Genomic DNA, 14,856 nt, shown 5'->3' on the forward strand with positions numbered 1-14,856 from the left:
TTTCCAATTTTTGCTATCATAGACAAATGTGAAATAAATACACTTATAGCCAGATCTTTATCCACACCCTTATTTGGTTAGGACACAATCACAGAGGATTAAATAAATTTTAGATATTGTCTAATTATCTTTCTAAAAGACTGAGATGATTCATACTCTTACCAGCAGTGCATGTCTTAGTCCATTTGGGCTGCTAAAACAGAACACATACCATGGACTGGATGGTTCACAAACAATAGAAATTTCTCACAGTTTTGGAGGCTGTGAAGTCCAAGACCAAGGCTCTGGTAGATTTACAACTCTAATGAGGTTTGCTGGTTCATAGACAGCAATCTTATCCTGCGACCTCACTTGGTGGAAGGGGCAAGAGAGCTCTCTGAGGTCTCTTTTATAATGACACTAATCCCATTTATTAGGGCTCCAGTCTCAAAACCTAATTACCCCCAAGGGCCCCACCTCCAAATACCTTTACAATGAGGATTATGTTTCAACATATGAATTTTGGGAGGACACAAATATTCAGTCTCTGGAAGCATGGAAATTCCTATTGGTGCTAATCTTTGGTGTGTCTCACTTTTCCCTTTTTGCATTTTTAAGGTATTCTTACACCTTTGCTACAACTACCCTGTATTGAAGTCCCTCTATTGAACCATCTAGCATAGGTTCTATTTTCCTGACTGGAACCTAACTCATACATCAATTTTTAAAATTATTTTTGCCTATTTGATTTTTTTTCATTTTTATTTGTGCTTCTTTGATTACTAGTAAAATTAGGTATCATTCATATGTTTCTTTGGACAAGTACCTGTTTTATCATTTGAAACTTTTTATTTCAGATAGGTTACCTTTATCTGTTTTATTTATAGAAACTTCTGCTATATTCTGACTATTAATACCTTTCCTTTGTATGCATTGCAAATATTTCCTCTCAAATCTGTCTCTCGTTTTTCTGACTTTGAATACAGTATTTTGGTTTATTTGTTCAAATCTACCAATCCCACTTTTATGGCTTTGCATTTGAAATGCCAAATATATATCCCTGTAAATAAATAAATATACACTGTTGACCCTTGAACAACGTGGGGGTTAGGGGCACTGACTCTCCACGCAGTCAAAAATCTGAGTATAATTTACGATCAGGGCTTCCCTGGTGGCGCAGTGGTTAAGAATCCACCTGCCAATACAGGGGACACGGGTTTGAGCCCTGGCTCTGGAAGATCCCACATGCCGTGGAGCAACTAAACCCATGCGCCACAACTACTGAGCCTGCACGCTAGAGCTCATGTGCCACAACTACTGAGCCCACGTACTACAACTACTGAAACCTGCACACCTAGAGCCCGTGCTCCCCAACAAAAGAAGCCACTGCAATGAGGAGCCCGTGCACCGCAACGAAGAGTAGCTCCCGCTCGTCGCAACCAGAGAAAGCCCACGCACAGCAACAAAGACCCAACGCAGCCAAATAACTAACTAAATAAATAATAAATAAATTTATTTTTAAAAAATAACAACTTATAATCAGCCCTCTGTATACAAGGTTGCAGTTCCTCCATATCTGCGGTTTTGCATTCACAGATTTAACAACCACATAACATGTACTATTTACTATTGAAAAAAAATCCACATATAAGTGGACCCATGCAGTTCAAATCTGCATTGTTCAAGCATCAGCTGTTATATATGTAATACATATATATATGTATATATATGTGTTATATATGTGATACATATATATATTTGTATATATATGTATTATATATACATATATAATTTTTGGACTCTCCCTTTTTTACTACTGAGCTACTCCTGGGCCAGTACTACACTACTTTAATTATTATTGTTTTCTACATAAGTTTATCAGGTAGAGAAATCCCTCTGTGAGTGTTCTTTACAAAAAATTTAGGGCTATTTTTTGAATTTTAAATTTCAGATGAAGTTGAAAATACATGTGACCATTCCATTCTTTAAAAACTTCTTAGGGGAATGGGGTCGGAGGTAAGAATTTCACTACCATCCATGATGGAATAAAAGAAAGTAGATTTACCCTCTTACCTTAAACAACTAGAAAACTGGACAAACATATAAAACAATGGTTTTCAGACACTGAATAACAGCACAGAACTGTGATACTTAAGAAAAATGAATCCGGTGAGCTCTATGACTGCCCCAGTCTGCATCCCGGAGGAAGTCTCCAGGATAAATTCTCAGGGAGGAATACTTCAAAGAGAGGCCAGGGGTTCACTAACTTGAGGAGAAAAAGATCAGACAACAGGGAGGCCAAGGAGTTTAGAATATTCAAACCAGATTACTTAAGAGGAGTGAGCTGCACAGAAATATATAAAAATAACGTATGAACAAGTAGGGTTTACTTCAGGAATGTAAGGTTGGATTAAAGTTTAAAAGTCAGGAAATAAAACTATTAACAGAACAAAAAGGAAAATCCATATGCTCATCTCTATAGATGTAGAAAAAAGCATTTGATAGAATTCAGTACCCATTCAGGATAAAGGAATAAAACAAAAACAAAAACTCTTAGACTAGGAATGAAAAGGACTTTTTCAAATTAATAAGGGACATCTACAAAAAACTTACAGCTAACATTATCTTTTATGGTGAAAACTTAATGCTTTCTTCCTAAGATTGAGAAAAAAGCAATGAAGTCCACTCTTTTCACATTTAGTTAATGTTGTGTTAGAGGTAATAGCCAGTGTGCTAGGACAAGAATAAAAACTTTTTAAAGGCATACAAAAATTGGAAAGGAGAAAATAAAACTAGTTTTTATTTGCACATAGAAAATTTACACAAACAAAATCCTAAAAAACTATTTTAAAAACTACTAAATCCAGTAAATAATTAAACAAGGTAACAGAATAAAAGTAATACAGTAAATAATTATACTTATATTGTGTAGGCCAAAAAGTGCCTTCGGTTTTTAAGTAAAAATAAGACACATTTTTCATTTTCACCAAGAACTTTATTGAACAATGTATTCACCCTTTTGTTCACTACCTTCTGCCATTTTTCAGGCAACTTCATAATTCTATCTTCCCAAAACTTTTTATCTTTTTGAGCAAAGAACTGTTCCAGGTGCCTTTTATAGTCTTCCAGGGAATTGAAATTTTTTCCATTAAGAGAATTTTGTAAAGACCAAAATCAATGGAAAGCCGAAGGTGCAGTGTCTGGTGAATATGGCGGATGAATCAGAACTTCCCAGCCAAGCTGTAACAAGTTTTGCCTGGTCATCAAAAAAACATGTGGTCTTGCATTATCCTGATGGAAGATTATGAGTTTTCTGTTGACTAATTCTGGATGTTTTTTTATCAAGTGCTGCTTTCAGTTGGTCTAACTGGGATCAGTAGTTGTTGGAATTAATTGTTTAGTTTTCCGGAAGGAGCTCATAATAGATGACTCCCTTCCAATCCCACCATATACACAACATCACCTTCTTTGGATGAAGACCAGCCTTTGGTGGTGGTTCATTTCGCTTGCCCTATAGTCTCTTCTGTTCCACACTGTCGTACAGTATCCACTTTTCATCGCCTGTCACAATTTGTTTTAAAAACAGAACGTTTTCCTTATGTTTCAGTAGAGAATCACATGCAGAAATATGGTCAAGAAGGTTTTTTCACTTAACGTTTGTGGAACCCAAACATCAAAGCGACTCACATAACCAAGCTGGTGCAAATGATTTTCAATGCTTGATTTGGATATTTTGAGTATGTCAGCTGTCTCCCGCGTGGTCTAATGTTGATTGTTCTCAATTATTGTTTCAATATGATCCCTATCAATTTCAACTTGTCTACCTGACCATGGAGCATCGTGCAGTGAGAAATCTCCAGCACAAAACTTCACAAACCACTTCTGACATGTTCAATCAGTCACAGCACCTTCTCCATACACTGCACAAATCATTTTATGCATTTCAATTGCGTTTTTACCTTTCTTGAAATAATAAAACATAATATGCTGAAAATGTTGCTATTTTTTCCTCTTCAATATTAAAATGGCTACACAAAAATTCATCAATTTTGATAAGTCTTTCTTTAAATGCACACTGATATGACAGCTGTCACAAATTGTTTTGAATGAAGTTAAAGACAACTAAGTGCTACTAGAGCTGTCTTACGAAAAAACCGAATGAACCCTTTGCTCCACCCAATATATGAACAATGAAAAATTTGAATTAAAATGAAAATAAAATAGCATTTACAATAGTACCCTAAACATATGAAACCTTGGGAGAAAATTTAACAAAATATGTGTAAGGCCTGTACACTGAACACTACAAAACACTGCTGAGAGAAATTAAATAAGACTTAAATAAATTGTTATATCATGCCTTGTGGAAAGGAAAATTCAAATTGCTAAGATGTCAATTATCTCCAAATTGATATATAGGTTCAATCAAATCTCAATCAAATCCTCAGTTTCTTTGTAGAAACCGACATGCTGATTCTTAAATGACATGGAAATGTAACGGAACTAGAATAGTTCCGTTATTATTATTATTATTATTCTAAAAAAAGAAGAAGAAAGTTGATTTCAAGAATTAAAAGAAAATTACAAAATACAATGTGGTAAGCATAGATGTAAATATAAGTGGAAAAAGGAAGAAAGTAAAATATATATATTTGATTTCTGACATAGGTGTCAAGGTAATTCAGTAGAGGATAATCTTTCTGACAAATGGTGCTGGTCAGTTGTGTATCCATATACAAAAATATATACCTCAACTTTAATTCACAAATATATTAAAATTAACTGAAAAGAGCTCTTAAACATAAGTGTAAGAGCTAAAAATACAAAATCTCTGGAAGAAACCACTGGAAAAAAATCTTTGTGACTTCAATTTAGGCAAAGATTTCTTAACACAAACCATTAAAAGGAAAAATTGATAAATTGGACTTAACAAAATTAAAACTGTTCTCCTCTAAAGAAACCGCTTAGAAAATGAAAAGACAAATCATAGACTGGGAGAAAGCATTTGCAAAACATATCTTATAGAGAACTTGAATTCAGAACATAGCACTCCAAAATAAATACTAACAATTTTTTTTAAATGAGCACAAGATTTGGAAATTTTACCATAATAGATAAACAATTCTAAAAAAAAATAGGCATGGATATACACAAAGATGTATCTGCAAGAATATTTATCACAATGCTGCTTTATCACCTAAAAAGTAGAAACCACTTAGATGTTTGACAATAGGGATTGGTTAAATCAATTACCGAAAAAATAGAATACCACACAGTCATTAAAAATGTCTTATAAATGTATTTACATACTGGAAAAAGTTTTTCTTGTTGAATTACAAAGCAAGAAAAATAAGTCATAAAACAATAAACATGTTGAAAGAAAAAAGTGACTAAAATGACATACACCAAAATGTTATGGGGCTTCCCTGGTGGTGCAGTGGTTGAGAATCTGCCTGCCAATGCAGGGGACACGGGTTCGAGCCCTGGTCTGGGAAGATCCCACGTGCCGCGGAGCAACTAGGCCCGTGAGCCACAACTACTGAGCCTGCGCATCTGGAGCCTGTGCCCCGCAACAAGAGAGGCCGCGACAGTGAGAGGCCCGTGCACTGCGATGAAGAGTGGCCCCCGCTCACCACAACTAGAGAAAGCCCTCGCACAGAAACGAAGACCCAACACAGCCAAAAAAAAAAAAAAAAAAAATGTTATGGTTGTCTTTGGGTGGCAGGATTAGAAGTGATTTCTATTAAGTTGCGTTTAGCATTTTCAGTTTCCAATTTTTCTAGAATAAAGTTATATTATTTTTGAAACAAAAAATGATCGTTATTTTTAGCAGCTATTGTCCTACTGACCTCTTAATCCAAGATCATATCAAGGAAGTTCTAAAGGGCACACTTCACTAGAGGGAGTTTGCCTGAAAGGAAATAATAAGGATTTCTGGATTTTTATTATACCTATCTGGATGAAGAGTGATGTCATTTATAATGATGTAGAATATAGTAGGATGAGTAGGTAAAGTATGAAGAAGGAAGATAACTATTCTGATCATGCTAAGATTGAAGTGTCTGTGAGTAAACCTCACAGAGGTGTGTAGGAGAGAGCTGGCTACTGTGAATCTGGAGCTTGTTAGAAAAGTCTGGGCTGGAGTTATAGATGGTAAAGTCATGAGTTTAAGGGTGGAAACTGATACAATGAGTGTGGTTAAAATTGTCCAGGGACAGCGCATAGATTGAAGGACAGGGAGAAGGCAAAGGAGGTTTGAGAGAGTGTTTCTGAGTAAAGGCTTTGGCTTGAAGTACTTGACTAGTTACAAGATTAGTAGCAGCGAACATAAACTGCCTGAAGTCTGTTTAGGAGATAGATCCAAGGATGGAAACAGAACCTCTGGGGGAAGGATGGGAACTCTCCCCCATCCTCAACATCCTTGCTGGCATAAACCCACACAAGGAAACCCAGCACATAATGATATGTGCAGAGCGCAGCCTGGATGCAAGCTGTTAAAATTTAAGCTGTAGCCCCAATCACTGACCACGAGCCGCCTGCTCCCTAAGCTATCACAGAGGCGCCCCGCAGGTGCACTACAGCCTCCACTCACTGACACTAAATAACACTAAGGAAGGGATACCCCCCCTTCAGGGCCCCAACCATTGACTTCTGTCACTTCAACCCATGACCCTGAAAGACTCCGAATCACTCACACAGGCAGGGCCAATCACTAGCCCCACAAACCCCACAGTAAGCCTCTGACCCTCCTCAGAGTCCACTACCAGCAGCACCACTGGGCGGCAATCACTATCTTAGGCAAGCCACCTTAATGACTAACCACGACAGGACCGGAATACACGGACCGCTACAAACGCTCAATCGCTGGTCAAACATGACGCCCTTACTCCCAACACCGCAGTCAGTGACTGAAACCTTTCCTGAGAACCGGACTCCTCACCTTCCCGCTTCCCCTCCCTGGCCCTTAGCTGAAAGCTACAAACCGCCCCTTACAACGCCGCGGACACTGAACCCTCTGCGCTATCGCGGAAGGTGGCACGGATCCTGACTTGCCTTTATCGCGAGACTTCCCCGGTTGTTAGTCTCCCTTAGCCAGGGGGTTAACATGGCCGCGCCCGTTGAGCGAAAAGTGGGACAGACTGGGAGGCGCCATATTTCGAGTAGGTGTTGGTGCCGTACAGCAGAAAATTCTCAGAGCAAAGTCTGTGAGAACTGGAATACGGGAGCTACGGAAAAGGTGTACGGAAACAATGAAGGAGCAAAGACATAAAACTAGGAAAGAATTCCAGGTATAGGAGGATGGAACCTATTCAGCTAAGACGTGTAGAAAATGGAAACACAGCTGGAGGGTGCAAAGCAAAGATGGGGAAGTGGAACAGCAAAGCAGGGGAAGCCCCTCCTGTTAAGGAGATGAGAAGTCTCTGAGGGTTTAAGTTGTTTCATCTACGTAACATTGCCTTACTTTGACAATCTGAGATATGGTAATAATAACAGTAAATGTTTATTGAGCACTTATTGTATGTTTACTAAAGTAGGTTTTAACTGAATTTTAACTGAGGTGGAGAAGTCAGAGTGGTGCAGTGTTCTCCCCCGGAGACAGCCCTGGGAGAGGGAAAGTCAGGTTGCCTTTCATCTAGCAAACTACTGATAATCATCCTGAAAAATGAAATTCAGATGTCTTCTCCCAGGGGCACTTTCCCTGACTGGGATGGGAAGACTCTGCCCCTGCTAAAGACACATCAGATAGTAGCAGAGGGAAAGTGTTTGGGGTTAAACTCTGAAGGATAATTCAGAACTCCTGGGTTCTCCTCTCAATCTGGTCTTGAACTTGCTCTGTGGCCTTGGGTCAGCCACTTTCCTTTAGTCCTTTCTATGTTGTAAAGTAGCGGAAGGTTGTGAAATACTTATTTGGGTATTTCAGTGTTTGCTGACCTAAGGAAGAAAGCTACAGCGTCAGTGTCAGTGAAAAGCACTTTAGAATCTACAGTTTGGTTTTTTTTTAAGATTTTTTTGATGTGGACCATTTTTAGAGTCTTTATTGAATTTGTTATGATATTGCTTCTGTTTTATGTTTTGGCTTTTTGGCTGCGAGGCATGTGGGATCTTAGCTCCCCGACGAGGGATCGAACCTGCACCCCCTGCACTGGATGGCGAAGTCTTAACCACTGGTCCGCCAGGGAAGTCCCAGAATCTAGTTTTAAAATAATAAATACCATATAATGTTATTACTGTTAAATTAATTAAACAAGGAGGCCATTAGACTGAGATGATTCTAATGCCTTAGCAGCCTTCATAAGCAAACCAAAACCTAAGCCTGTCAAATGCCTCGACGTTAAGAAATCAAAACCTAAGGACAACCAATCACAAACAGCCAACAAGCTTTCCCAAATAAGGGGAACTACAAATAAGGCAACTGCTTAAACTACCAGCAATCAAATAATTTCCTTGCTTTGCTTCTGTCTTCTCTGTAAAAGTCTTACCCCCCAGCTCCTGCCAGTGGAGTACTTCTAACCACCTCTGGTTTGGTGCTGCCCAATTCAAATCACTTTTTGCTCAAACTCTTAAAAATTTTAATATGCCTTAGTTTACCTTTTAACATTACTACAGAATAGCCAGCCCTAACTAATGCTTAAAGACACTGGAGATTAATTCTCAGGGGTCACTCAGCTCTTTAAAATCAGATACAGTGTACTTCATGCTTCTGGAATATCCTTCCCAACCATATGCCAGGAGAACTACTATTCATGCTTCAAAGCTGGGCTCCAACATCCTCTTCTCTCTAGGTTTTTCCAGATCCCCCAGGCATCTGTTCCTTTTTATGGGCACAGCTGAACATGCCTTCCTCTGTCACAGCCATGTTGTTGTCTGGGACTGGGATTTCCAATACTTGTGTCTTTCTCCCCTTCGGTCTGACAGCTACTCAGGACAAGACTGTGTCAGAATCAGTTTAGCTCCCCTGATTTGTTAGCTATATATTTATGTCTCCCAACTTCTTCTCCGTAATGTAAAGCTCATGCATTCCTTCAGTCACACACATTTATTATTGCCACGCTTGATGATGCAAGGGAGGAGCTCAATCTGATAATGCCAGTGCAGTGTGATCAGTGTTCTGACAGGGGCATGATGTGTGCTGCGGGAGCACAGTAAGAGGGGGCTAACTCTGTCAGGGACTGGGTGGTAGTGATGGAGGTGTGGGAAGGGCTCTCAGGAAGGCTTAGGACATGATTTTAAAAACTGAGTCTTGGAAGAGGAGCAGGAATTTGTCAGGAAAACAGAGTGAAGAAGGGATTTCTCAACAGAATAGCAGGTATAATAAACCACTTTTCACATCCCTGGATCTGACATCCTGATCGTACCTCCACATCTTGATTCAGGTGACGCTCTCCGTTGGGAATGGCCACACACTCCTGTTTTGGGGGGAAATTCCTTGCCAAGGATCAGGGGAATCTCCTTTGCCTTATGAGGCCCTAAATTAATAGTTCTTTTACACGTATAATCTAATTCAGGGGTCCGCAATCTACAGCCCGTGGGCAAATCTGGCCTGCTGTCTGTTTTAATAAATAAAGTTTTATTGGCCATGCTCACTCATTTACATATTGTCTATGATTGTTTTTGTGTTATAACAGCAGAGTTGAGGAGTCGTGACAGAAACCATACGGCCCCCCAAATCTAAAATATTTATCAATATTATCTATCCCTTTAGAGAAGAAATTTGCTGACCTCTGATCTAATTTAATGCTGAGGGGGAAAACCATTATTATCCCTGTTTTACAGAGGAGGAATTTCAGGCACCAAAAGGTCACACAGCTTGTTAGTGGTGCAGCCAAGATATAATGATATATAGGAGATATACATAGATATATAAATATATATATAATGATATATAGGAGATATACATAGATATATAGATATGTATGGAGAAGTACATCTGAGCAGAGCAAGGGATGGATTACGATAGACATAGAGGTGCATATCCAGATTCTTCTGCAAGGAAGGTCTTACTGCTCAGCTGTGGGGAGTACAACTAGAAGACAATTTCTAGCTGTCAGCTACTTAAAGGTGGGCCTCAGCTACAGAGAGCTGCCTCACCCAAGGTCATGTCCTTTGCAGGGAAGCCTGCACCTGGTGAATGAGCAAGGTTGGGGTCAGGGTATGAAGACCCAATACAGGACACTTGGAAGAGAAAAACACTCACCCCAGAGCTCCTCACCAGGTTGACATTTTTGGGCCTATAATGTATTTAAACTTCCTTTGCCTAATCCTGCTTCTCCCCCTTACTTTCATGGGTATTGATCTTTAAGAAACATCTGAAACTTCAACTCTATCTCAGAATCCGTCTCCAGAGATTCCAATCACAATTGTATTGTGGTCAGAGAACAAACTCTGCATGATTTTAATTGTTTTAAGTGTATCAAGACTGGTGGTGTGGCCCAGCATTTTTCTATCTTGGTGTACATAACCTGTGCACTTGAAAACACTGTATATTCTACAGTTGTAGAGCTAATGTTCTAGAAATATCAAGGTTTTTCACAGTGCTCTTCAGGTAGTCTATATCTTCACTAATTTTTTCTGTCTAGTTTGTTCTATCAATTGCCTAGAGGGGAATGTGAAAATCTTCAATTACGATTGTGGAATATTGATATCTCTGTTTAATTCTTTCAATTTCTGCTACATATACAGGCATACGTCATTTTATTGCGCTTTGCAGAAAAAAATGTCTTTTAAAAATTGAAGGTTTGTGGCAACCTTGCATTGAGCTAGTCTCTCAGTGCCATTTTTCTAACAGCATTTGCTCACTTTGTGTCTCTGTGTCACATTTTGGTAATTCTCACAATATTTCAAACTTTGTCATTATTATTACATTTGTTGTGGTGATCTGTAATCAGTGATCTTCGATGTTATCACTGTAATTGTTTGGGGGTGCCACAAACGTTGCTGTCTTATTTTCGGAAACTGCCACAGCCATCCCAACCTTCAGCAGCCATCACCCTGATTAGTCAGCAGCCGTCAACATCGAGGCAAGACCCTCCACCAGCAGAAAGATTACAGCTCACTGAAGGACCAGATGATGGTTAGCATTTTTTAGTAATAAAGTATTTTTTAAATGAAGGTATGTACATTTTTTTAGACATAATGCTGTTGCACACCACAGGCTACAGTACGGTGTAAATATGATTTATATATGCACTGGGAAACTACAAAGTTCATATGACTTGTTTTATTGTGATACTCACTTTATTGTGGTGGTCGGGAACCGAATCTGCAATAACTCTGAAGTATGCCTGTACTTTGGAACTCTTTTAGGTGCATAGACATTTATGTATGTTATGTATTCCTGATGAATTGATCCTTTTATCTTTTTTAATTGGCCCTCTTTATGTCTGATAACACTCTATCAAGAAGTCTGTTTTGATTAAAAAATGGGCAGAAGACCTGAATAGGCAGAAGATATTTTTCCAAAGAAGACATACAGATGGGCAACACACACATGAAAAGATGCTCAACATCGCTAATCAGAGAAATGCGAATCAAAACCACAATGAGATTTCACCTCACACCTGTCAGAACGGCTATCATCAAAAATACCACAAATAACAAATATTGGAGAGGATGTGGAGAAAAGGCAACCCTAGTGCACTGTTTGTGGGAATGTAAATTGGTGCAGCCACTGTGGAAAACAGTATGGAAGTTCCTCAAAAAACTAAAAATAGAGCTACCATATAACCCAGCAATTCCACTCCTGGGTATATATCTGAAGAAAACAGAAACACTAATTTGAAAAGATACACGCACCCCAATGTTCACAGCAGCATTATTTACAATAGCCAAGATATGGAAGCAATCTAAGTATCCATCAACAGATAAATGGATAAAGAAGATGTGGTACATATGTACAATGGAATACTCCTCAGCCATAAAAAAAGAATGAAATTTTGCCACTTGCAACAACATGGATGGACTTGGAAGGTATCATGCTTAGTGAATTAAGTCAGAGACAGAAACACAAATACTGTATGTTATCATTTACATATAGAATTTAAACAATAAAACTAATAAATATAAAAAAAAGAAACAGATTCACAGATACAGAAAACAAACCACTGGTTACCCATGGGGAGGGGGAAGGAGGAAGGGGGAAGGGGAAAGATAGGGGTAGGAGATTAAGAGGTACAAACTACTATGTATAAAATAAATAAGCTACAAGGATATATTGTACAGTACAGGGAATATAGCCAATATTTTATAATAACTATAAATGGAGTATAATCTTTAAAAATTCTGAATCACTATGCTGTACACATAACATTTATGTAATATTGTAAATCAACTATACCTCTACTTTATTTTTTATTTATTTTTTTGCGGTACGCGGGCCTCTCACTGTTGTGGCCTCTCCCGTTGCGGAGCACAGGCTCCAGACACGCAGGCTCAGCGGCCATGGCTCACGGGCCCAGCCGCTCCGCGGCATGTGGGATCTTCCCGGACCGGGGCACGAACCCGTGTCCCCTGCATCGGCAGGCGGACTCTCAACCACTGCGCCACCAGGGAAGCCCTATTTTTTAATTAATTTTATTTATTTTTTTGGCTGTGCCATGCAGCTTATGGGATTTTAGTTCCCCGACCAGGGATCGAACCTGGGCCCTCGGCCATGAGAGCTGGGAGTCCTAACCATTGGACCGTCAGGGAATTCCCTATACCTCAATTTAAAAAAGTTAAAAAGCTAAAAAAAAAGAAGAAGAGAGAGAAGTCTATTTTGTCTGCTATTAATATAGCCATTCCAGCCTTTGTATGCTTACTATTTGTATGATATATCATTTTCAATCCATTTAATTTTAACTTACCTGTGACTTTTTAAAGTTTGGATCTTGTAGAGAACATAAAACTGGGTCTTGCTTTTTTTTCTCCATTATGTAAAGCTCTGCCTTTTAATTGGAGCTTTTAGTCCATTAACTTTTTTAAAAAATTTTTTATTGGGGTATAATTGATTTACAATGTTGTGTTAGTTTCAGAGGTACAGCAAAATGAATCTGTTATATATATACACATATCCACTCTTTTTTAGTCTTTTCCCATATAGGCAATTACAGTGTAAGTTCCCTGTGCTATACAGTAGGTCCTTATTAGTTATCTATTTTATATATGGTAGTGTGTATGTGTCAATCCCAATCTTCCAATTTATAGTCCATTAACTTTTTTTTTTTTCCCCCGGTACACGGACCTCTCACTGTTGTGGCCTCTCCCATTGCAGAGCACAGGCTCTGGACGTGCAGGCTCAGTGGCTATGGCTCACGGCCCTAGCCGCTTCGCGGCATGTGGGATCTTCCCGGACCGGGGCACGAACCCATGTCCCCTGCATCGGCAGGCGGACTCTCAACCACTGCGCCACCATGGAAGCCCTCCATTAACTTTTAATGTAATTATTGCTATGGTTGGATTTAGATCCACCATATTATTTGTATTGTTTTTCCCCTTTGATTTTTTTCCTCTGTACCTCCTTTCCTGCTTCCATTAGGAATTTTAAATACTTATTAGAGGTTCATTTATCTGTTGTGTTTCTGGCTATACTTCTTTACTTTACTCTTTAATGGTTTCTCTAGATATTGCTCTATACAACCTTGACTTTCATTCTACTTTCAATTGCTATTATTTATAGCACATAAAATTTAGAAACTCTCTACAATATAGGTCCACTCCCCGTTCTTTATGCTAGAGTTGTTATATGTACTGCATCTAAATACCTTACAATCCACATAAGGCAATGTTATAAGTTTTGTTTTAAACAATCCTAAGTATTTTAAAGAAATTAACAAGTTAGAATAGTCTTTTATATTTACCTATATATTTACCATTTCTGTTACTCTTTAATGCTTCCTGAAGAGCTGAGTTTCCATCTGGTATTATTTCCCTTCAACCCAAAGAACTTTATGGTCATTGGGAATAAATTCTCTTAATTCATTTATCTAAAATGTCGTTATTTCACCTCCATTCTTTTTTTTTATCAAAATTCATTTTTGTTAATAGAAAATAAACACTTATTCCAGTTGTTATACTTGAAGTTGCTAATAAAAAAAGGAATTTAAAATCACCACTTAATAATCCTGTTTTAACTAAGACAATGAAACTGTGGCTTTAAAAAAAAACTATTTAGCACCATTTGCTCCACCTCCATTCTTAAAGGATAGTTTTGCTGGATATAGAATTTGAGGTTGAGGTTGAAGGTTTTTTTGGGTTTTTTCTACAGCATTTTTAAGGATATCAATCCACTGTCTTCTGGCCTCCACAGTTTTTGATAAGTCACCAATCATTAATATTGTTTTTATCAAATATGTGTCATTTTTTCTCCTGGATTTCAAGATTTTCTTTCTTTCTTTCTTTCTTTTTTAAAGATATTGACTTGGAACATGCTCTTCTTTTTAAAAAAATATTTACTTATATATTTATTTTGGCTGTGCTGGGTCTTAGTTGCAGCATGCAGGCTTCTTAGTTGTGGCATGTGGGCTTCTTAGTTGCGGCATGCAGACTTTTAGTTGCGGCATGCATGCAGGATCTAGTTCCCTGACCAGGGATCAAATCTGGGCCCCCTGCATTGGGAGCGTGGAGTCTTGGGACCACCAGGGAAGTCCCAAGATTTTATTTCTATCTTTAAGTTATAGAGCTTGTCTAGGAAGTACCTAATCATGGCTTTCTTAATTTTCATCCTGCTTGGAGTTTGCTGAGATTTTCAAATCAGTACATTTATGTCAATTACCAAACTTGGGGAAATATCAGCCATTATATCTTCAAATACTTTGTATGTCCCATTCTCTCCTCACTCTCCTTTTGGGACTTCATCTACATATATGCAAGACATGGTTTTTTGTCCCCCAAGTCACAGGT

Source organism: Orcinus orca, chromosome 6 (assembly GCF_937001465.1).
Source record: "Orcinus orca chromosome 6, mOrcOrc1.1, whole genome shotgun sequence".
Lineage (NCBI taxonomy): Eukaryota > Metazoa > Chordata > Mammalia > Artiodactyla > Delphinidae > Orcinus > Orcinus orca.